The sequence below is a fragment of the Ammospiza nelsoni genome, chromosome 3 (genome assembly GCF_027579445.1).
Source record: "Ammospiza nelsoni isolate bAmmNel1 chromosome 3, bAmmNel1.pri, whole genome shotgun sequence".
NCBI classification, from domain to species: domain Eukaryota; kingdom Metazoa; phylum Chordata; class Aves; order Passeriformes; family Passerellidae; genus Ammospiza; species Ammospiza nelsoni.
The window spans coordinates 108,840,400-108,862,926 of NC_080635.1; the positions used below are offsets into that span (position 1 = coordinate 108,840,400).

At 41.3% G+C, this 22,527-nt stretch overlaps 1 protein-coding gene across 1 annotated transcript in view; it reads left to right on the forward strand.

The window, feature by feature from the left end:
• PRDM1 (PR/SET domain 1) overlaps positions 1–22,527 on the forward strand; it is a 99,873-nt gene that overhangs the window by 36,787 nt on the left and 40,559 nt on the right. The window contains exon 2 of the mRNA XM_059469181.1: positions 852–924. The gene's annotated coding sequence lies outside the window, so the exon portion shown is untranslated. The remainder of the gene's footprint in view (positions 1–851; positions 925–22,527) is intronic.

Sequence of the window (22,527 nt, forward strand, 5' to 3'; positions counted from 1 at the left end):
CCCAGACCTCGGACCTTAGAAACTTTTCAGATGCCTTACACATGTTCATCTTGTATTGAAATTTTTGAAATAACTCCACCATAGTTAAATATTCATGCCCATATTACTATAATCTACTGTGCACCAACACTCCTCTGGCAAGAAATTCAGTGTTTGAGCTTGGAGGAGAGTGCTGGAGCTGACAAAATTCAGATGCTAATGATAATTAATTTATGTAGTGGCAAAGATAGGTGCACTGCCAGGTGCTTTACAGGCAGATAAGATCTGGTTTCTGCTTCAGTGAGTTTACAATCCGAGGCCCCGGTTTTGCAAATACTTATGCACATGAGTTATGCCACCGGGTGCAGTGACACTACTCATGCATGTGAAGTTACTCACCTGTAGTGAGCTCTCTGTGTACAGTTTCAACTGCATTAGCTTTTCAATTGATTGTGCAGTGAGTCAGTAACTATTCAGGCTGATAATTGCAGTTATTTAACAAGTTCTGCCAGTCAGAAATTAAACAAAAAAATACAGGAGTCACCTTTCCACAGGGGAATTGAAAACTGATGTTTCCCTGGGAAGTTTTCCAGGAAGCAAACAGTCCATGTTGGATCTGGCATTTTCATGTCACACTGGCTTAAATTATGTCTATTTGCGTACAAATCACAGAGGAGAAAAAAATCACCTGATAATTGGAAGGGAAAAGTGTTATTCCCGTTCCTCATTTGTCCTGATGCTGATCTTGGGGCCGTGGTAAGAGTGTTTCCAGTGAAATTACTTTCAAGTCTGGGAAAAAGCAATCAGCAGAGGCCTTGGTAGCTGTAAATTTGTGGCAGCAGTCCCTAATTCATCTTGTAATTCTATGACAGGCTCTGAATTGCCCGTATTTGGCCAGGGATCACCTCAGTGGACAGTTAATGAAAGAGCAGAGGGAACTTGAAGGTCAGTCACACTGAATTCTTTTTTCTTCCTGGCTATGTCTTTTTTATTGCATCCTATCTTTCTTTGTATAATTTATTAAAGAAAACCTTTTGTTTTGTTTGTTTCTGGCAAAGGCAAATCTCTGCCTCTTTGTTTATCTGCCTTTTTTTTTGCCTGAGGCATTTACAAAACAGCTTAAAATGCCTCAAAATAGATGTTTCTGTTGAAATCAAGTGACAGAATTACACTTTAGCCAATTTTTATTTCTTGTCTGAATGTGGTAATGAGAATAAAACAGCAACAGATGCGGCAACCAGGTATGGTTTTTTGAGGATGGAATTTGTACATTGACATGTGAATCTAATCTAAGTACAATGAGAATACTTTAGTTATTGGCTCACGCTCAGAATAAATGAATTTGAACTTCAGAAAGCCAAGAGACTAATTAAAATAACACCAGAAAATGCATTTGTGTCTGCTGGAGTCAGACTAACCAGCAGATAAGCTGTAATAGCATTTGTTTGTTGAAACACTGTGGTAAATGGGGGCTGATGTATCAGAACACAAGATTTTTTGTGACATCTATAGCAGAACAGATGTTGAAAAAAAATTAAAAACAAAGAGGAGTCATGTATTAAAAATTAAGATGGCCTTTTCTTTTTCTTCTTCCCTCTTTCTTATTTTATAAGATAATTCCCTGTCATCACTGTTTTCTCTTTTTCAGAATCTTTTCTTTCTTTGGAGGATATAAATCTTCTCCCTTGTTTTATCTCATTCAGTCTGTCTCTCAGAATACCTTGTGTCTTAATCTTCTCTCTCTAGCTTATGCCTTCAATCTTTTTGCCTCCTTTTTCTGTTCTTTTCATAGTGTTGTTTTCATTTCTCCTTTATTTTGACTTTCATTCCAAATACAATATCTTCCCACCTCAGAGTTCCCTTTCTCAATTCAGCCTTTGTCAGAAAAAAATTCATAGGGCTCACCATCATTTGACCCTTCCAGATAAAGTATTTTGAATGACCACTCTGGCTGCAGGGAAAAAGGAAGTGTTGGTGGATGAAGTAGTGGTTTTTTCACTCTCTGAACTCCTTTCAGTCACAACAAGATCACTGTTACTTCCTCTCAGGTTGAATTCAAAATCCTTTGCAATTCATTGGAAGCTTCATTTGCTATTAAACTAAACCTACAAAGTAGGGAGAAAAGGGAGAATAAAAAAAAAGCAGGTAAAGAAGTTCACTTTCTGCCTCCTATACAAGGGAAAATTAAATATTTAGAGGTGAGTTTATTTTTCAAAGTACATTCAATTTAAACTAGTGGTAAGAATTAACTGCATTTTAATGGTTATCATGTAGTCAAGGATGCCCTTACTATAAGCAGAGTACAATGAGCTTTTCTATTTGTGAACTTGGGATTCCACGTCACTTTTCAATAGGCATCTGCAGCACATGTCCTTTTGTGATAGAGCAGGGGCCACTCCCAGCTGCAGACCCTGCTGCTTGGCTGTGCCTGTCTTGGCTGCTGGGATGTCTCCTGTGGACTGTGGCCACTTGTGACTGTGACTGTGCCCATTTGTCACTTACCAGCACCAGGGGATTTCCAGCCCCAAAGCTTTTGCAGATCCCAGACAAGCAGATCACAGATGTGCTGTGGAAAGCAAGGTGATGCCTTCATCTGTACAGATAAAAGGGGGGTGTGTGCATACATAACCCTTCAACAATTATGCCAATACAATCTTAGTCAGGTCTAGTGGAACAAAAATGTTCTTGGTTCTTGCACAAGCCAACACAGGAAACAAAGCAGCCTCTCATAGTTTTAGCAACATCTCATTTCTACACATGCTGAGTTTCCAATATTTGTACAAGAAGCTGCTCTCTGAAGGTTGACTGGAAGTGATCAGGACTGTTTTGTGTCTCAATTTTTCATATTTCTGTTTAAATCAGATTAAGTCACCATATTTGAAATGCTGGATTTGGCAGAAACAAAATTGGTTGAAGGAGGACATGAAAATCTTCTCTTTGTGTGTAGAAGACTATTGTTAACTTAATATAACAGGGTGTCAAAACCCATCATATGCTAAGTGTTTATAAAGTGCTTTTATTAATGGTGTAAAAAATCCAATAACAACCCAAGAAACTTCTCATTTTGAGAGGAGAAGACATTAGTGCTTTTCCTGACAGTGTTCATTTTCATGGGGGATTCCTCTGTGGAACACTAATCAAGTCCATTCAGAAAGATCTTAATTAATTTAATTAAAATCTGTCAGATCAAACTGATTAGCCTGACATCCAGCCTGGCGGGAGGAAGGAGGCTGGTGCAAGCATTGTAAGTGTGTTGAGGTGGGCTTGCTGCTTGCAATCAGAGATGCGTGGCTGCTGTGGGGATCAAAGCTGTCTTTCATTGTCGTCAGAATAAACATTATGGCTCCCCTGGGCAAGTGATCCAGTTTCTTTTTGTCAGAAAATATTTTATACCTCCACAGCCCCAGCAGCTCAGCAGGGGACAGCAGGTACCTGGTTCTGTGCCGGGTGACCTTTCCTACCCTCCTGACAATGGGAATACAGATTAGGCATTTCTCATCTCTTCACCCTCCTCTGTCTCAGGTGTTGGCCATGGGCAGGAGAGAGGCCATGGTGACAGGGGTGACATTGCATTTTGATGCTGAGCGTGGGTGTTGCTGCAACAGAGCCTTCCAAGGAGTGGTGTGTCCACATGGGCATCTTCCTTCTGCTGCCACCTCCCACTGAACTGAGGTGGGAGCTGAGAAACTGCACTCTCTGCCACCTGGCTGTGCTCGTCCAAAGTATGAGGAGCTACCTCAGCCATGTAAGCTTCTTAGTTCTGCAGCTGCTAATAATGATGTGTGGTTTCCATGGCAAACACCAGGGCAGCCAGTGCCAATCTGTATCTCCAGGTCCTTCCACTTCCCCCACCCCACACATGTACTTACAGAGTACCTCTCATCTTCAAAGATTTTAATAAGCACTTTTATCCATCGTTACAGTGGGAGGGATCCATCAAAAGGGTAATAGCTAGTAAATACTCAATTTTTCAGGCCCCAATCCTGCAAGTGCTTAGGCATATGTTTTAGCTTTATGTGCCATAATTCAGGTTTCAGTGGAACCATTCACAGTACGTGATGTTAAGCATATGTGTAAGTTAGGAATTGTAAAGATTAAATAGCATTCCTGTTAGCTGGAAATCAAAAGGTAGATGAAAACAGGGACTCCAGCTACAGAGGAAATGCAGTTCCTGAAGGAAGAGCAGCAGCAGCAGCTGACATGAATGACTTGCCAACAGAAGACCTGTCAGTGACACGTGTTAAGTCTTTATTTGTGAGAGGGACTCTTCTCACATTGGCAAGATGCCAATGGGTCAGTTTCTCCAAGGGTGGAATTCATCTGGGGCATTGAGTTCCATTTGCATGGGCACACACCCAGTGAAAGCATCTTTCCACAGTTTAGAAGCATGTATCTGATTTCAGTGCTTGGGCTTCACCAGATTTTTTGCCAGGAAATGATAGATTGTTGGAAGAAATGGGACATAAGTTTCATCTGCAGATGCTTTTCCTGACTTACACCTTCCCAGTACTTTCTGGCCGTGTCAGTGGAATTGATACCAATATCCTTGAAACAGGCAAGGTAGCTTTAATTTGAACAGTGAGCCTGCAATAAAAAAGATATGTTTGGTCAGTTTAGGATCTTACAGCTGGAGGAAGACACTTTATGGAATGATTCATGGTGATAAGGATAGGGCAGACAAATAGGCAGAAATAAGCCACTAGCCACACTAGACAATATATTTGTCCCTTTTTTAAAATAAATTAAAAATGTAATAATATTTTGCTTTATCCACTATCTAAGCCTCAGCTCAGATATTTAGACTTTTTTTCCCTACCTGCCAAGGGCTTATTTGATCCTGATCTTGTATTATCTCCACACTGGCCCAAGAATCCACCCATGATGACAGCTTTTAACAAGAAACTGTATTACACAGTGTACATGTAATAAATGTGGTCTCTGTTGATGGTGACTAACTCAGGCTATTCTTCTAGTGGAGTACCAGAGTCTATAGTTTTTTCTCCTTGTTGTTTTTACTATGGAGTCCTTCCCTGGCATCGTCCCAACTTCTTCATTAATTTTCTCTTAAGATAATGCAAAATTGAATTCTATTCAACTGTACTTATTAAATTGGATTCTGCTCTAAATTTTTTTTTTTTTACTAAATGTCAGGTAACTAACTTGAAAAGCTTCAAGGTTCCGGTCACGGAACTGAGACTGAGTGATAGGTTCAACACACTGCCATAAGGCGTATTTGTAGGAATAAATGGGAAACAAGAAGGAATTTTTGAAGATATCTTTTCAGTAAGATTTTATAGAATTGGTCTCTTCCAATGCAGCAGCTGTATGAGCTGTAGGTACCATTTGGATCAAAGTGATTTTTATTTTTTCTTCGTCTTTTGCAGTCAGCTAACCAAATATTTTGAGGAAATAACACTGGACATTATTGATCTATTTTTTCTTTTCTTCCTGGCTCCTAGGTCACAGTTTAGGCCCTAGTTCAGCAAAGTACTTAAGAAGAGGCTTATCTTTAAGCACATGTTCAAGTCTCAGCAGAGTAAATGAGAATTAAGCAAATACTTAAGTACTTTACTGAATAGGGATAGAATTAAGCATGTAGTTGAATGTTTTGCTGAATCAGGGCCTTAAAATTAAAAATTAATCTTATTTGTGCTACGAAGATTGGAAAGCTACGCGCTAGATTTGGATCTTGAATTAATATAAACCAGGAACAGGGTAGCACCAACTGTCACAAGGAGAGGGGTGTATAGGTGTAAAAAGGGGGTAAAGCTGGGGTAGCTAAAATCATGGGCAGGACATAGGAGAGATGAGCATTCTGTTCCTGTGTCTGTTTCAGGCTAAATTACTGGAGACTGACATTCCTTTGTGTTTCAGCCCTGCTGCTGGTGGAACCTGGCATGCATAAAAAGTTCCATTATAGCTGCCATGCTAAGTCTGAAGTTGCAGGTGAAGGAGCTTAATCTTTCTAAGCCTCAACACACACTCTACCTGTTCTGTGAAGGGAAGGTGATGCCACTTTCCTTCTTTCAAACTCTTTGAGCTGGTGAGATTTCTTTCTGCACATTACCATTATGCCTGGCACAGTGCTCTTGCTTGTGCTTTTTAGAAGGTTTTCTAATAAAAGTCCATACTAATAAATCCTGTGCTTTGGGCATGACAAAATTATTCGTGTGACATGATAGAGTATTGTTGCAGCTGAAGTTTTTGTCAAGATTTAGGTTGATATAAACTAATGGCAGCATTAAGTAGCTTTTTGATCAGCATCATTAACTTGTGAGACTCTAGGAAAAAAAAATATTTGAAGAAGTGTGATAACTTTCCACTATTTTTTAGGAAGACAGCTGCTGCTTTCTGCCTGTAGGGTTCAGCAGGTTATGGATGAATGTACGGGAATGTTTGCATGGACCAGTTTTAGGGATGTCTGTTAAATCTGCAAACATTTAGAGTTTTTAGTGCCTGTGAATTCCTTCTGAGCAGTTTTTGGTATTGGCAATAAACATTTGAGTGGTTTAAGTGAGGCATTTCAAAACCATCGTTTCTGCAAACATGGAATTGGTGCCTGGAGCTGGCTCAGTGTTCATCATGATGTTCTGTGTTGCTGTTACCCTGTAGTGATGCTCAGAGAAGATTGATTGACCCAAGTGCTTCTCTTCAACTAAACTTCATATAAGGATAGCTCAGCAGGTAGGGCTGTGAGTGTAATATGAGCTGCATGGGTACTAGCTAATGGTTAACTGGCTCTGCTGAACCTGTGTTCCTTGAACAAATGCTATCAGTGTGGGATGAGTTGTCTTATTCCTGCAGACAACCTACTTCAGGTTGGAGACTAAAGCTTTGCTCTTAGGAGTAGAAGATAGCAGGAGGGCTTTCAATGCCTGCTCAAACAGGGAAGGGAAGGAAGGCATTGTGTTACTAGAGCTGCTGTTTTCCACTGAAAACAGGAGGGATGAGGCTAGTAGGGTGTCTGAGTATGTTCTGAAATGTGTAGGGTGGCTGACCTCCACTCAGCTGTTATTTTGATTTTTTAACCGAGTGTGGGGCGAACAGGTGCTTGACACAGTGTGAAGCCTCTCAGGATAGCTGGAGAAACTTTGTGCCAAGGCTCTGAGAAAGGGGAGAGAAACAGGCAAGATCATGCTTTACACAGGAGGTTACAGTGTGGAGATACTCTGTATGGAGAATGAAGGGGCAAGATAGTGCTGAAACTTTGAGCTTTCTGTACAAGACAGAAAATTAATAGATAAGGTGAGTCAAAACTGTGGATCTTGTTTGCTGGGGGCTTTGAAAACTTTGTGGAAACTGCTTGTTATTAGGCATATGGGATAACCATCTTTTTTTCTGAAATTCCATAAGAGCATAAATCTACATTTTTCTGTATTTTGTGTACATGAGGGACCTCTCACCCAAGCACAGTTTTTGCAATGATAGCGTTGTATGATCATCTTGATTAATCATTTTGGCTTATAAAATAGATTATTATCTTAAATCTGAACTGTTTAAAAAACACTAGCTCTAGATGAGTTGTAATAATGTGGGTTTGTTTGGGGTTTCGTTTTTGTTTTTTTAATGGCAAATACAAATTCCCCTCTATGCATTTGAAATATGAAAACTTAGGGGGGTTTTTGAGAATAAACAAACTACTTGTTCCTATAGGTAGAAATTCAGAACTCAGTATTGAGGGCTTTGAAAGCATGTCTAGAGCAAAACCAGTGGGTTTCACTTTTTCAGGTATGGGTAGAGTAAGTTGGTAATTAATTTTTTTTGATCCTGACTAGTAGGAGATACATTAATTACATCAGAAATTATCTCTTTGTGGTTATTTTTTGAGACTTTTTTTAACTTTTCCTCCCTTGATGAATGAAGTGACCCACATGTAAAAAGAAGATAGCTTTGTATAAAGTAATGGATTTTAACTGTATAGCATCAATTGCTTACAGTGGAAGCCTCTGTTGAGAACAGAAGTTTACGATTTGATGCATTTAAAGTGGGTTTTTTGACCAGATAAAAATTCTTTGTTAAAATATTGTTGGGCACTCAGTTCCCTCTTCATTTAGGTTACCCTTGCACCGGTGTAAGTGCATTTAATTTGATTGAGCTCCCTGTGACTTAGAGCATTAAACATGTGACAAGAAACAAAATTATGAGAGGTTTAAAAGGCTACTATTTTTCTTTTAGTTTTGTGTTATTTATTAACAGTATACTTCATTTGACTTCAGTTGCCCAAAAGCTCAGTCAACTAAGTTAATAGCAAATGCCACTTCCTAGTCAGCATGACATGAAAGTCTCTGGCACACAGAATGATTCCTTTAAGTATCTTGCATTCACAGAATAAAATAAGTATCTGTAATTTTTTTTAAATTAGTCTTTTAAAATTACTAATAAAGTACAAAACTTTAATTGGTTATCTTGTTTAAATAATCTCTAGACAGAGTATGGTTTGATATGATAACTGAATTGATTTATTATACAGAATGAAAGAGAGATTAACATATTTTAGACAGGTCAATGAAATATTGACAGGCCTGGAACATAAGTAATTTTGATTTGTGAATTCTCCAGTCACTTTTCTCTTTGGCAGAAAAGTCACGCTTGCACAATTTCTACGAGTTATTCTGTTAATGGCAAAAAGTTTAAACTTATAATTCAAAATTTTTGAAGCAAATCAGAAATTAGGAACCTGGAACAAGAGGCAGCTTTTGAACTCCAGGTTTGTTAAACAAAAATGCATTCGATTTTTTGCTGGGACACTCCTCTTTTAAGCACACCAAAGTTCTAAATTTTTATCTCCTTAATACCTTCTTGGCTTAAAGTGACAAAGTCTAAAAAGACTTTATGAATACAAGTTTCGGGGGGGGGGTTTTGTTTTGTTTCACTAACATCCATTTTATGGAGACTTTATGAGTTCCTTTGCATCCTCCAAATATTGACACCGCTGGGGCTGGATGGAAAGTTCAGACCAAATCTTGAACCTCCTCTTGTTGGTTCTACAGACTGTCTGGAGTCCAAAGGTTACGAACTGCTTGTAAACTATCTCCAGAATAAAAGCCTGTGTGCCAGGACATCAGTGCTAGTATTGTGTCCTCTATTCTTTTCCTAATTTGCAGTTTCTCCCCACCCTGCCCCCGTGGATTGTCAATGGCCTGAATTGTTTCAGTCTGTTTAATTCAGCGAGGCTGTGCTAATCGGTGTCGCCTGAAAGCCTGTCCTGAGCCCCCTAGACTTCAGAGATGTTAATTCGCTTAGTATTACAAAACTAAAAGGGAAAAAAAAAGAGAAGAAAACAAAAAAACACCAGAGTAGTTCTTCATTGTCTGCTCTAGTGACACAGACATGAAACCCTCGGATTCTGCAACAGTCAGTACACAACTTTTAACAGAACAGTTTTTAATCCATGCCGATTTAACAGAACTATTTTCTTAAATATTAAGCATTCAAATTGCTCTGTACAGGATTTACCCAGTGACCAAAAGTCAACAGAAATCTTCCTGTGAACCCAAATGTAAAGAGTTCGCTTTGCTTAGCTGTGCCAGATGTGCGTGTTCAACCAAATAAGACCATTTATGTCCTTAAACCTGAGACAGTACCAACGCTGAACCTACAGCTTTCCCAGAGTGGATGTGGTCCCTTCGGGTTGTACCTGGAGGAGAATCTAAGAGCTTGAGTTACTGCCGAGCCTCTCTGGGTGGCTCAGTGGGAGAACACAGTACTCAGGAGAGGAATCCCAGGAGCCACCAAGTTCAGCCAGCAGCATCCTGAGTTCAGTTCAGTGACTTGTGCATTTTTGCTAAGTGGAGGATATACCACAGTCCAACCACATCCTTCCTCAGTAAACCAAATTGTCTGTTCTTTGGATATCCTTTGAGGATCCAGGCTCAACCTCTCAGGAAAAAGTGTAAAATAGTAGATTCCTTCAATGTTATCAAAAAAGTTGTTCTAAATGAACATTTCTGCCTAGAGCTATTTTCCAAATAAATACTATTGCTAGAGAGACAGGGAGCAACCACTTACAGCTTTCCACAGGCAAACACTACATGTATTTTTACTCCCAACTGTGATAAATTTTCCTTGGGTTTAGTTCATTTAGAAAACTTCATCAGGGAAATGCAATTTCTCCTCACTGTCTAAACGTGACAAATAGTACTCATCTCCTTTGGCTAGTTGTTTTTCAGACCTGAAATTCCTGTTAAATGGATCTTATTAATACAAACATTCTTAAAAGCCACACATTCTTTTCCATTGCATCGGTGCGTGGTTTTTAGTTGGTGACACAATATCTACTATCTGTGGTTTATCACAGTGATTAAAAGTCCAGTGAAGGCAACTTACATGAGTCTTTAACTATGAATTGATCCCCAGTGATGAATTGTTTTTTTCAGGAATAAAATTATTGTGGGGTTTTTTTGTTTGTTTTATGTAAAATAGCTTTTACCAAAAATTAGGGTTTGTATAATGATTTTAAAATGTTTTTGTGGCATATGCCTCATGAATATTCTCTAAATACTCCTCACAGCCAGCAGTAATCTTAATGATAAATCATTTTGCAACGTTTCAAATGTTCTTAACTCTCGGTGAGATAATTCCAAATTCAGTGTGTTAAATATTTTCAAGAAGTAGGCTTGCTGACTTTTAATCTGCAGGTCTGTTTTGTGCCACATGCAGTTTCCAGGTACCTGTATCTCTGGTGCTGCGTAACCCCGTCTCGCGTGCGCGGCTATCTAATCTTGCGGCAGGTGAGAAGCTGTAATTTGTGCGGCTCCTTATCGAAATGCCGAAAACCGATGTGGAAAGAATGGCAACCAAGCTGTATTTTGCCCTCACAGTATTAATTTTGGTGGGTTTTTTTTTTTTTTTAAAGAAAGGTGTAACTGGATGGATAATCTGCAGAGCTGTAAAAACATGGCAGGTAGCGTGGTTCAAAGGCAAACCCTGCAGAGTTGAGCTGTGTGGGGCACCAGCGCCCTTCACTCCCCAAGGGCCCAGCGCCCCCCATGCTCACCGGGGTCTGATTGTCCAGTGATGCAAGAGTTTGCTAATTAAACAGTTCACAGAAGTGTTTGGGGCAGAACCTGTGGACATTTAACCAATTGAACAATTTATTGCTGTAATTGAAGGGGTTAGCTGGTGTTTATTAACTAGCCTTCCTGTCACGTTCCAATGGCTGGACTAACCCTTGGTCCCTGATTTGTTTTCAAGGGTCCCACCGGTGGTGTTGGCGCTGCAGTGTCACTCTTCAGGCTGCCACTTCAAGGCCACAGCTTCACTTATCGGCCTTTTGCAAATTCAGCCACATTACTGGATTTTTTTTTTTTTCCCTTGCTGGAGCAGCAAGTGTTTTATTATTACAAAGTACTGTTGCTTTAGAGCAAAAACCAAGATGAAAAATAAGTTTGGATTATTAAGAAATTTCAGCAAACCGCTTCTGGCTTGAAAACATTTTCTTCCTTTGTAATCTCAGCATAGCACCAGTTTATTTTCCTTTTATGTTTATGGTCACCTCTGCCGTCTCCATCATCATTAAAGCGGGTTTGGGGCTGGGATAAAGGCGTCATTGCGTGCAGCAGGGCTCCCAGTCAAACCGCTGAGGCACGCGCAGTTTGGGACACAAATCTATTCAGGGGAACAATGAGTCCTGATGGTGATAACAGGCTGCTTCTCCCCCTTACCCATGAAAGCTTCTATAACTAGAACTAATTGGCCGTTCTTAAAGTGCAATTAGCAGGGATATTAATCTAGGCCTGACAGGTGTGAAAATGTGTTTCTTTGAGTCCATTCAATAGGCAGCCTCTCTGATCACCCGTAGGAGGGGTCTGAAGCAATTGTACCTATAAACTTGCAAGCCTTTAGTTTGCTGGAACCGAACAGCCCACTTTTAATAATCGCATTTGAGTCAGATGACATTAACTCGACAGAAATGGATGGGAGGAAATTCACTTAGTACTGACATAATAGTTGGTATCACTTCCATCATCGGGAAAGGAAATTACTGCTTTCGCCTTCTTTGGGTATGTGAAGAAAAGGGAAGACTTTTTAAAAATACATATTTTGATGAGAAAGTTAGGACTGAATTATTTTGCATTAAGGATAATTAGGTGTCCTCCCTCGGTTTGCCTCTTGTGCAGTTTGATAATCTCCATTTGCAATGTTTGCTGCTTTCCTCATTTTTGTTCTTCATCTCAATAGGCACAGCATAGAGCAGAGACATTAAAAGGCATTGCCAACAAGGGTGGTATTATGGTATTATCATCAGCTCTGCAGCTTTTAAATAGTGATAATGTAACTGTTTAACTCCAATTGGAAATAGTTTCAGGACTGGGATGGATACAGCACTGCTAGTTCAGCTTTCCTACAGCTGGTGTGCAAGGGCACAGCTCAGTGGAGCTGCATTGGTCTATACATGTCCAAAGATCCTTAATTTAAGCAGCAGACTTATTGTGGGATGCTGAAAGGGTTCCAGCTGAATCTGCAGATGGCTGCTTATGCTAGTGGGCTTCAGGCTTGGAACTAAATGAGGAAATTTGTATTTCCCGTTTTAATTAAAAGGGGTATTCACAATTCAAGACTAAAAGACAAAAGCCTACCCCAAAGACATGCATCTGTTTTACATAAGATAAATGTGTTATAAGAGTGAGAAATTGCTTGAAGATGGTCTTGATACTGAAAATAGTGTGAGTTCATGGGCATGCACATGCATGTATACTGCTCAGTCAGCTAGAAATTTTTCCAAAGATGGAAAACTTATTATGTATGGTCTGCATACATAAAAAAAATATCTGCATAATGCTTTACTTCTGAATTGTGATATTGTGATATTTCTTAGAAATACCTTAGAAGACTTGTTAGAAAAGATAAATCTGGTCTTTCTTAGCCACTCAGCACAGTCTTCTGATAAAAAAGGAAACTTCATTTTAAAAATTGTTCTTCTAAGGTAGGAGACCCATCTTACAAAGTCTGGCATTTTTTTTGCCTCACTGCTGTGATGGAAACACCCCTCTTAGACTAAAGAACTTATTGTCTGAAGTTGCTTGAGAGAGTTTTGTTCTTCAGGAAAATCCTTAGCAGAAAAATCTCAAAAAATAGATCCTTGCTGTTCTTCATGACACTCTGAGCACATCCTTTCCTAACCTAGGCAAAACCAGAAAGATCATGCTTGCATAATGGAACAAAGTTCAGCAGCCTCCAGGAGTTCGAGCAGTGAATGCAATAGCCTTAGAAACTGTGTATGTCCCTGAACCCGAATTTGTGCACCCTTCTGAGATGTAAAGCTTATTAACTTAGCTGTGACAGGATCTGCATTGCTCTCTTGATACCCCTCAGGACACTGCAGTTTTCCACAGCCACTGGGGCTTGGAGCTGGCTCTGCAGGCTTTGCAACAGAGCATGCTGCATGGTTGGATGTGCTCTCTTGCATCTTTTCTAAGAAAGGCTCTGCATTTTCTAACCCAATGCAATCGAAATTGATCTTGATTCAACACAGATGACCAGCAGAGGAAACAACACTCTGCTTCTGGAGCAATAGCAAGGTTTGTCATGCCTTTGGAACCCATTGCCCTTCTTCCTGGTTTAGGAGGGCAATGCAATATTTTTCTTGATTACCCTAAATAGTGCAAAACATCCAAGGGGAAGGAGGGTCTTGTGATTGAGACAAAGTGCTGTGATTCAGGACTCGTGGGTACAGCTCCTATCGCTGCTGCCTGTTTTCAGTTAAACCTTGGGGAAGTCATTAGATCTCTTCCTCTTACACAAAATCCCAGACTCCTTCTGTCTTTTCCATTGAACTGAGAGGTTTTGTCACCAGCTGCACATTTGTATGCATTCCTCACCATTGTTATCCACTAATGCAAGCTAGAGAGCCTGCCTTCTCATATTTGGGGAGGAAAGTTGAGGTATTAGTGTTTTGGGGGCTGTCCTTAGAATGGTGAACATGATCCTACGCCCAAATCTGCTACCAGGACTCCTGCTTGCCTTTTCATCTCCCACACTAATTCTCTCCCCTCACAACAGCTCCATTTCTCCCCTGTTCTTCCTGAATCACTGAGAAGTGGAGAGGAAGAGAAGAGGTAGAGCTTCCCCCCTCCCTACTGTGAAATCAAAATATATTATCTGTCTTCTCTTAACCAGACATTGCAACAAGATTAGTCAAATTCATGTCAACTGAATACAAGCTATGAAGTTTTGCAAGTTGATGACTAAAATTATTGGAATTATCCAGAGCTAAATGGTTTGTTACAGCTGGAAATTGGAAAATCTCTTGGTGCTTGCACCATTGTTTGTCATGGAAGTGTCAGTCTTGCTGCTTCATGTCTTCACCCTTTTTATAGACAAAAAGGGTACACAATGAAGAGGTTTGTTCATACTTGCTTAAATTCAAATGGTTTGGACAGTTACTTTCTTTATACCTCAGTTATATTTTCATTCCTATTCAGAGTTTTCATTAGCAAGTAATTTTGTGGTTACCCAGGATGGCATTTAGTCATTGCATTGAGATATTTTTCTCTTAGGTTTCTTAGCTGTAATAATGCAGTAAATCCTGCTTTTGCTCAAGAAATACCTGAGAAAAAAAATCAGTGATTAAAAGAATGCCTAAATAACAACTGCTATGGTATTCACTGATGGGAAGTTGCAGCTCTTAGCTGCAAGGCTGGTAAGAAACAAGAGAATTAATAATAGCTACCAGTGTCCCAAGTTTGAAAAGCCAGAGGAAATGGCCGCAAGAAAAAGCGAATGAAGATGGATGAAATCCCAGGAGGGTGAAGGGAGATTGCATCCTCCATGCTGGACAGGGCTGAGTGGCTGACTCCTGGCTCACCTCAGTGTTGCCTTTTGCAGTGGTATTTTGAAAGGCACTGTTTGGGAGAAGTGCTTCCCGGCCGCCACCGCTGCACACCACTTGCAGATGCTGCCTGTGGGTCAGTGAGAGGTCACCTCCAGTTAACTCAACACCCTCAGTGAGGAGAAAGCTCCTGGGGATAAACTGTCTTACTATCACTGTCTAACCAGCACTGAGAGAACTTGCAGATGCTTAACTTGCTCTTTTGCCTTGTCCTGAAGTAGTTTTCATGGCATCATTAGCAGTGCCAACTATTACTTCTCCACTTGTCCAGTACAGCAGGTTCAGCAGCACCAATTTCTACAGCCTGGTGGTTGGGGTTTCCCCTGGCAGGTCTCCCTCCCTGTGCTGTGCTGTGGCCAGGGCCCAGCTGCCCTCCAGTGCCTCACCAGCACCTTGGCAGAGCTGTCAAGGACCAAGAGAGACCTTGGGGTCTGCAGAGGGAACAGCATCCCATGTGCACTTGGATGCCCCAGAGCACGTGTGGGTGCCTCCCCAGCTTGCTGTGTGTGACAGGATATGGCCCCTGGTCCCATGGAACCTAAACCAGGGCACTCAGAGCTCCATGGCTCAGTGCCAAAGGGAAGACAGAGCTCTTACATCTCTGCCTGTAGTTTTAGTTTGAACGTTGTCAGTGATGACATGGAGGGTGGCATCAGGAGGGGATGAACTGAACGGGAAGGAGGGTGGTGTTTGCTCAGGAAATGTAAAGTAAGTTCAGCAAACTGCTCAAGTCCTGTAGCTCTAGAAGCAGAGCAGTCACATTTAAATAATTGTGTTCTGAAAAAGATCAAAGATACAAATAAATGGCACAAGTCGTGCAGGAGCCCGTTTTACATATATGCATAGAGATACATGAGAAATCAATGTATTTTACACTGCTCCCACATTTTTACTTGTGACAGCAGTTACAGAGCCCTGCTCACAGGTGAGTCTGGGTGCAGGCACTCCCTGGTTGTTACTCCCCTGGTGGGGCTTTCTCAAGTATCCGTGCAGGTTTGGGGCAAAAGTCTGGAAAAGGTAAAATGCTGAGGCAAGAGACCCGAAGTCTGAAAAACCTCTTTAGGTTTCAGACTGTTCTGTTCTTGTCCATAAAAGAATTTAGTAGGCATATATTTTATGTGTGTGGGTACATCAGTAGATGCATAAAAATACATACGTCTGTTTTCAATAAAAGTGTTCCATGATCTGAACATCTTCCAGATAACATCTTAAAAATCTTACGCTTCACATTTTCTCAAACAGGCTTGTTCAGGGAAACGAAAGAGAGTGCTTGACAAGATTATGGTGTTGCTTCTATACATTTCCTTTATTCTTGTGGCTAAAAGGAAATTACAATGTGTTGTTAAGTCAAAGCGTCGTCTGTGGAGCTGAACCAAAAAACCTTTAAATGGACTAAAATTCCCCTTCTGATAAAAGGGAAAACTACACAGCAGAGAGACAGGATATCTTTAATTTAAATAGTGGGTTTAGGTATATTAATTTGAGTTCAAAGCATCTTTCAAAGGGTATGATGCCCACATTTTTAATTTTACCTAATACTGAGCATCTGGTGTGGACTGGTTTGTGGTACTGAGAGCAAAAGGAAATACATTACTCATAGATGAAAGGAGTGAGGGAGAATCACTGTCCTGACTAAAAATAGCCCTTTTTCCACCAGTTAATATCAGCTGGAGGTTTTATTAAATAGTAATTGTCTAGAAAAAGACAATAATTGAGTGTGACTGTTTCCTTTCAGGGGCCAGGCCCAGGTGGTGAAAGTTAAGTATTGTCCTTCAGATAAGGTCCTGAAAGCAGTTTTCCTGAATGTCCACTGAGCCCTCCTGCAAAATGTCCTTTCTGGGTGCTGAGCTGCAGACAGACAAAATCCAGGCCTTTTTGCAGGGCAGCAGCAGTTTTCAGGGATGTAGCAACAGAGGATTTTATGGCTGCTTTGCAAATACAAAGCTGGCTCACCTCTTTGGCTGGAACTCTAACCCAGAGGCGCAGAGATCACAAGAGACAAATGTCTTGAATTAAGAAATGGAGTTGACATCTATAAAAGTCAGAGCACATCTAGTAAGCAACATGTGTAATAAGACTATAACATTATATCTAATAGGGAGATTGGAAAGCTGTCTGAAAAAAATTCAGCTTCTGTTCGGATTTGCACATTCAAAAACAAAATACACCAGATTAATGTTTTTTTTTGTTCCTGCACCCCCCTTTTCCCTATACTTACTGATCTGAATCCCTATGCTCTTTTCCTAAAAATCAGTCCAGTTTTTTTCAGTACAAGGTTAGTGACAATGCTGGTAACAACTTTGCCTATCTTTATTGGAGTCCATAGTGAAAAAACGTGTATTTCTGTGAGGTTAACAAAATTAACTTTGTTGCTATAAGGTTGTTCTCTTTGAATGACAGTTTTATGCATCATAATGTTAACACCATTTGTCTGGGGCTGTACGTGTCATGAATATCTAAACATTATTTAATTAACCTTTGCAAGTGTCCAGTGAGTCAGAAAACCATGAGACAGAGCCAGCCAGACAGGAAGTGCTTTTTCTGCCCTCCAAAAGTTTTCAAATTGCTACTTATTCTGAGTTGAATGGACTCAAAGCTTTGGGGGCGTTTTCATGGAGGAGAAGTGGAGGAGGAGGGAGCGTGAGAGACACAGTGGTTTGCTGCAAAATGGCCAAAAGTTCCAGAGTGCTCCCTGGGGAAGGGGAAAGCTGTCATTTCAGCCCTTTGTCCTGCATGGTGAAGTTTTGGAATTTTGGCCTTACGCCTCCACATGCTGAATGAGGAGTGCAATGGCTGAGCCAGAGTCAGGCCAGCTCTGCTGGGTGGTCTGCAGAAAAGCACTGGGAGAGAAGGTCACCATGGCCTTCCAGTGAGAGCAGCTCCCAAAAGCTTTGCTGGCTGAAGCTTGGACCATCTTTTCTTTTGCATTCCACTTAAGTGGTCTCACTGTGAGGTGAGGCTGAGCTCTTATCCAGACAGAAACACCATTTCCCCAGAAACTACCACATATGTTCTACTGGGAAGCCTGGGTTTTGGCCATTCAGCATTTCCCAGGGGAAGCTGACCCCTTGGGTCTCTAAGGGTAGTTACTTCAAAGACTGCAGAAATTGATACCATATTCAGTTTGAGAATTCAGACATCTTGATTCGATGGTTTAAACCACTGGACCACACTTTTTCTGAAATAGGTAGGAATATTTGCATTTTTATATAGGGAAACTGAGGCACAGAAAGGGTCTGAGGTTTGCCAGAAGCCACATACTGGGCCTGTGGAAGGGCTAAGAACAGAACCCAGGTTTCCTGATAGCAGCACGAATGATTCAGCCACAGCACACTGTAAGGACAGGACAGGAAGGAGCAAAGAGATAAAAAAATAATTTCTTCTGAAAGTGAAAATTTTTGCTTCGAGTAGTGTTTTCTATTATACCCAAATAATTTCTACATCCCTGTAATCTAATTTTTCTTTACCATTTGGGTTTAACAGTGAATATTGCATTGACACCTACCCCTGGAAACTCCTGGCCTTCTGCTAGCCACAGATTGGTGGGCTAAAATGAGAGACTGCCCATTGAGAATATAATCCTGGTCTGCAGGGGGCACAGAGATTTCTTCACCTCTGGGAAGCAGCCAGTGGTTTACAGTTACCCATGCCTGAAACTCCACTTTTTTTACTGGGGCCTGAAGCTCCACGTTTAGTTTAACTCCACACTGAAAGTTAACATGAACCTTAAATGGGGGACAGAGGCCTTTAGCTGATGAGAGGAGTTATGACTTTGCTTGTGGCATTTTTAAATGTGTAGAAAATATGTATGAATTTTTAAAGGATATGTTACCCACAAGTTCAGGAAGCCAGATATTTTCATGTCTTCCTTCATTTAAAATATAGTGGAAACCCAATACAATTCCATTCACATTTATCAATGTGTTTTAACAGAAAAAAAAAATGAGGTCAATAAGTCCTCTGAAAAGAGGCTAAAATGAAGGAAGATAGAGTTCATCACTTCCATATTTTGAGCCTGGGACTTCCAAAATCAAAGGCTTGGTAATCCTAATGGATTGACTTCCAAATTTCCTTGGATTTGTATTGCTGGACTTGTCTCTCTCCAGGGCTTAGCTGGATCCCTGCAGATAGATTTTTAGGTTTATATGGTGTAATTCCACTTAGTCCGGCTGTAAACTTGTGGTGGCTGAATTAATACATTACAAGGGGAAAAAAAGAAAAAGAAAAGAGTATACCTACAAACCCCCTGGTTTGTATATCAAATCCTGAGGGGGAAAAAACTGGGCATTTCAATTAGTTGGTTGTGTGGCCTGATTGAAGAACAGCCCCATGGCTAACAAAGCTTTGTCTGTAGTATCAGCTTGCTCCTCATCCACCAGGACAAATAGAGTGGTTGGTCATTAACGGGCTAGCCATCGGGTAGGGGTTTTGTTCTTAAATGGGGGCTTTGTCTTATCCCTGCTGTTTAAGCCCTCTCCAAGCACTCCTCACCTGTCATATCTGTCATACATTTAATTCATCACGCTCTCTGGTCAAAAGCTACACTGATAGTATCAAAAGAAGAGGAGGGGGCTTCTTATAACTTTAGCGATCAAAGGAGATTACAAAGCAAATAAGATTTTAATGAAGACGGCAGGTTTGGAAAGGAGAATTTACTGCCCTGCGAATCACTAACACATAAATGTTCGTTTTATCTGTATAGTATTTGAGAGTGGGATCCCAAGCTATTACAGGAGGAAGGATGGATACATGTGTTGGTTCATGGTTTTAATTAAAAACACAGAGGGAGGAGATGTGGGCAGGAAAAAGGAGGTCTTTTATTTCACTTTAAAGGTCATAGTTTTATTCTGTAAATATGATAAGCAGACTGTGTTTAAACACAAGTTTGTTTTAATGGTGACAAACATATCAAGCAATTTGCCACAGAACTGATATTGTCAGGCCAATATTCTCTGTTATTTGACCCAAGTCTCAAAATATGAATCACAATACTAAAATACACTTGCCCTCACTGCATCCACTAAAGGGGTAAAGCAGGCAGGCATTTTCCAGTCATAGTCATCAAAATCCACACGTCCCTGGGTTCATACATGATGGGGGCCAGAGCTGCTGAAATGCACCTTTTGTGTCAGTGGGTGTTTCACAGGAAGGCAGCTCTGTGCCAGTGGTGTGGGGAAAACTGCCTGCCTTGCCTTACAGGGAAGCCTTCCCTTATGGAGAAGCACAGGCTGCCCTGTGGCACTTTGTCATGGAATGCGAGCCTGAAGCCTACGCATCTTAATTCACAGAAAATTCCGGATTGGAAGGGACCCACAAGGATCATCTCTTCAGTGAATGGCCTGTAGAGGAATCAAATCCATATCCTTGGCATTGTTAGCACCATGCTCTAACCAGCTGAGCTACTCTCAGTGGCTCATTCACTCATTCACCTTTTATTAAACTTGCAGTCTTTCCACAGAGGAATTTTCCCATTTGGGACTGTCAGTCCAGAGTACATGCCCTGTTTTCTGATAAGATGGAAACAACTGATGGGGAATTATCTGTTCCTAATGTACTAGTGTACAGTACCCAAAGTCTGGATGGCCAGTCATCTGGAGATTCAGTTAGCAGGAAACACACTCCACTGGAAACATGAAGGTTCTGGAGCAGATCATCGTGACACATAAAAAAAAAAAAACAACAAACAGGGGATCAGGCTCAGCCAGTGTGGATTTTTGAATGGCAGGTGCTGTTTGACTAACCTGGTCTCCTTATGACCAGATGACCCACTTAGGGGATGAGGGAAAGGCTGTGGGTGTTGTTTACCTGGACATCAATAAAGCCATTGATACTGTCTCCCACAGCAATCTCCTGGCTGTTTATGGCCTGGACAGGGGCATTTCTCACTGGGTAAAAACCTGTCTGGATGGCCAGGCCCAGAGAATGGTGGTGAATGGGGTGACATCCAGCTGGTCACCAGTGGGGTTCCCCAGGGTTCAGTACTGGGGCCAGATTTGTTTAATATCTTCATCAAGTATCTGGACAAGCGGTTTAAGTTCACCCTCAGTCAGTTCACAGGTTGCCAAGCTGGGCAGGAGTGCAGATCTGCTGGAGGGTAGGAAGGCTCTGCAGGGGGATCTGGGCAGGATAGGCTGGATCAATGGGCCAAGGCCAGTTGTTTGAGGTCCAGTAAGGTGAAATGCCAGCTCCTGCAGCTGGTTCACAAGAGCCTCATGTAGACTACAGGCTGGGGGAAGAGTGTCTGGGAAGCTGCCCAGCAGAAAAGGACTTGAGGCTGTCAGTGGCTCAACATGAGCCAGCCTGTGCCCAGGTGGCCAAGAAATCCAGCAGCATCTCAGCCTGCATCAGCAACAGTGTGGCCAGCAGGACCTGGCCAGTGACCAGGACCCAGTACTAAGCACTGGTGAGGTTGTGCCTCAAACACTGTGTCCAGCTCTGGGGCCCTGACTACAAGAAAGACATTGAGGTGCCATAGTGAGTCTAGACAAAGGCAGCAAACCTGGTGAAGCATCTGGAGCAAAAGTCTTATGAGGAGCAGCTGAGGGAGCTGGAGTGGTTTAGCCAGGAGAAAAGGAGGCTCAGTGAAGACTGGTTGTTCTCTATGACAAGAGGAAACACCCTCTGGCATAAAGGGCAGTTCTGATTGGATATATTAGGAAAAATTCTTCACTGAAAGGGTTGTCAAGCAGTGAAACAGGCTGCCCAGAGAAGTGGTGGAGTGACCATCCTAGGAGGAGGTATTTAAAAGCAATGTAGCTGAGGCACTTAGAAACATAGCTTAGCAGTGAATTTATGGTCGGAATGATCTTTAAGGCCTATATGATCTTAAGGGTCTTTTGTAACTGAAACAATTCTATGAATTTATAAAGCAGTGCTTTGGGCACTGCCTGGCATCTGTGCAGTGTACAGAGCCAAACTTGCCCTGTTAGTAGCAGAAACAGGCAGCTTTACTTTGCAGTTTTTCTTTGTGATGAAAAGAAAGCCTTTGCAATTGCTGAAGCCTTTGATAAAAGAAGGGGTAGTTTGTATTATTAGCACGGATGTTAACATCTTTACTTCAAAGACAGGGGGGAAGTGGCTGCCTAGCTTTCTTTAAATTGAATTAAAAATGTGGGGTCCAGGAAGGAGCTCACAAAACCATGTCTGAACTTGTCAGCCTTTACGGGTTTAGGTGGAAAACTCCAGTTCTCACTTTCCGCTGAGTAATACTGAGAGCTCATTATTTGTGTGGTTTTCAACCTGGCTATGAATTATGAATGATTTATTTAAGCAGTGATAAACTATAGGTCAGCCCCTAAGCTAAGAGGAGGTCCCTACAGCTGAGGTGTTTTATGTTCAGCAAGGAGATGGTCCTCAGCACCCTTACTGACGTTGGAATTAATATCTTGTATTTTCATCTGAGGGCTAGTATCCATCCCTTAATTCACATGTGATCTGTCATCTGGTGGCATGAACTAGCTGAACCGAAGTCAGACCCAGATGTTTTTGCAAGTGAAGATGGGATAAAGATACTGCCAGTACTGTAGTTCAGAAACTGCTTGAGTCTTGCTTTGAGTAAGCATGTCAGCAAGGAGCTTCTAAACTGATTTGCTTTAATCGAGAGCAATAAAAACTGTGAGTGAATAGGGTCTGTATTTATCTGATACTGTGATGAGCTGCAGAGGCAGCTGTAGCAGGGCTCTTCCAGTGCTCACACCAGTTCAGTGAATGGCACTGGG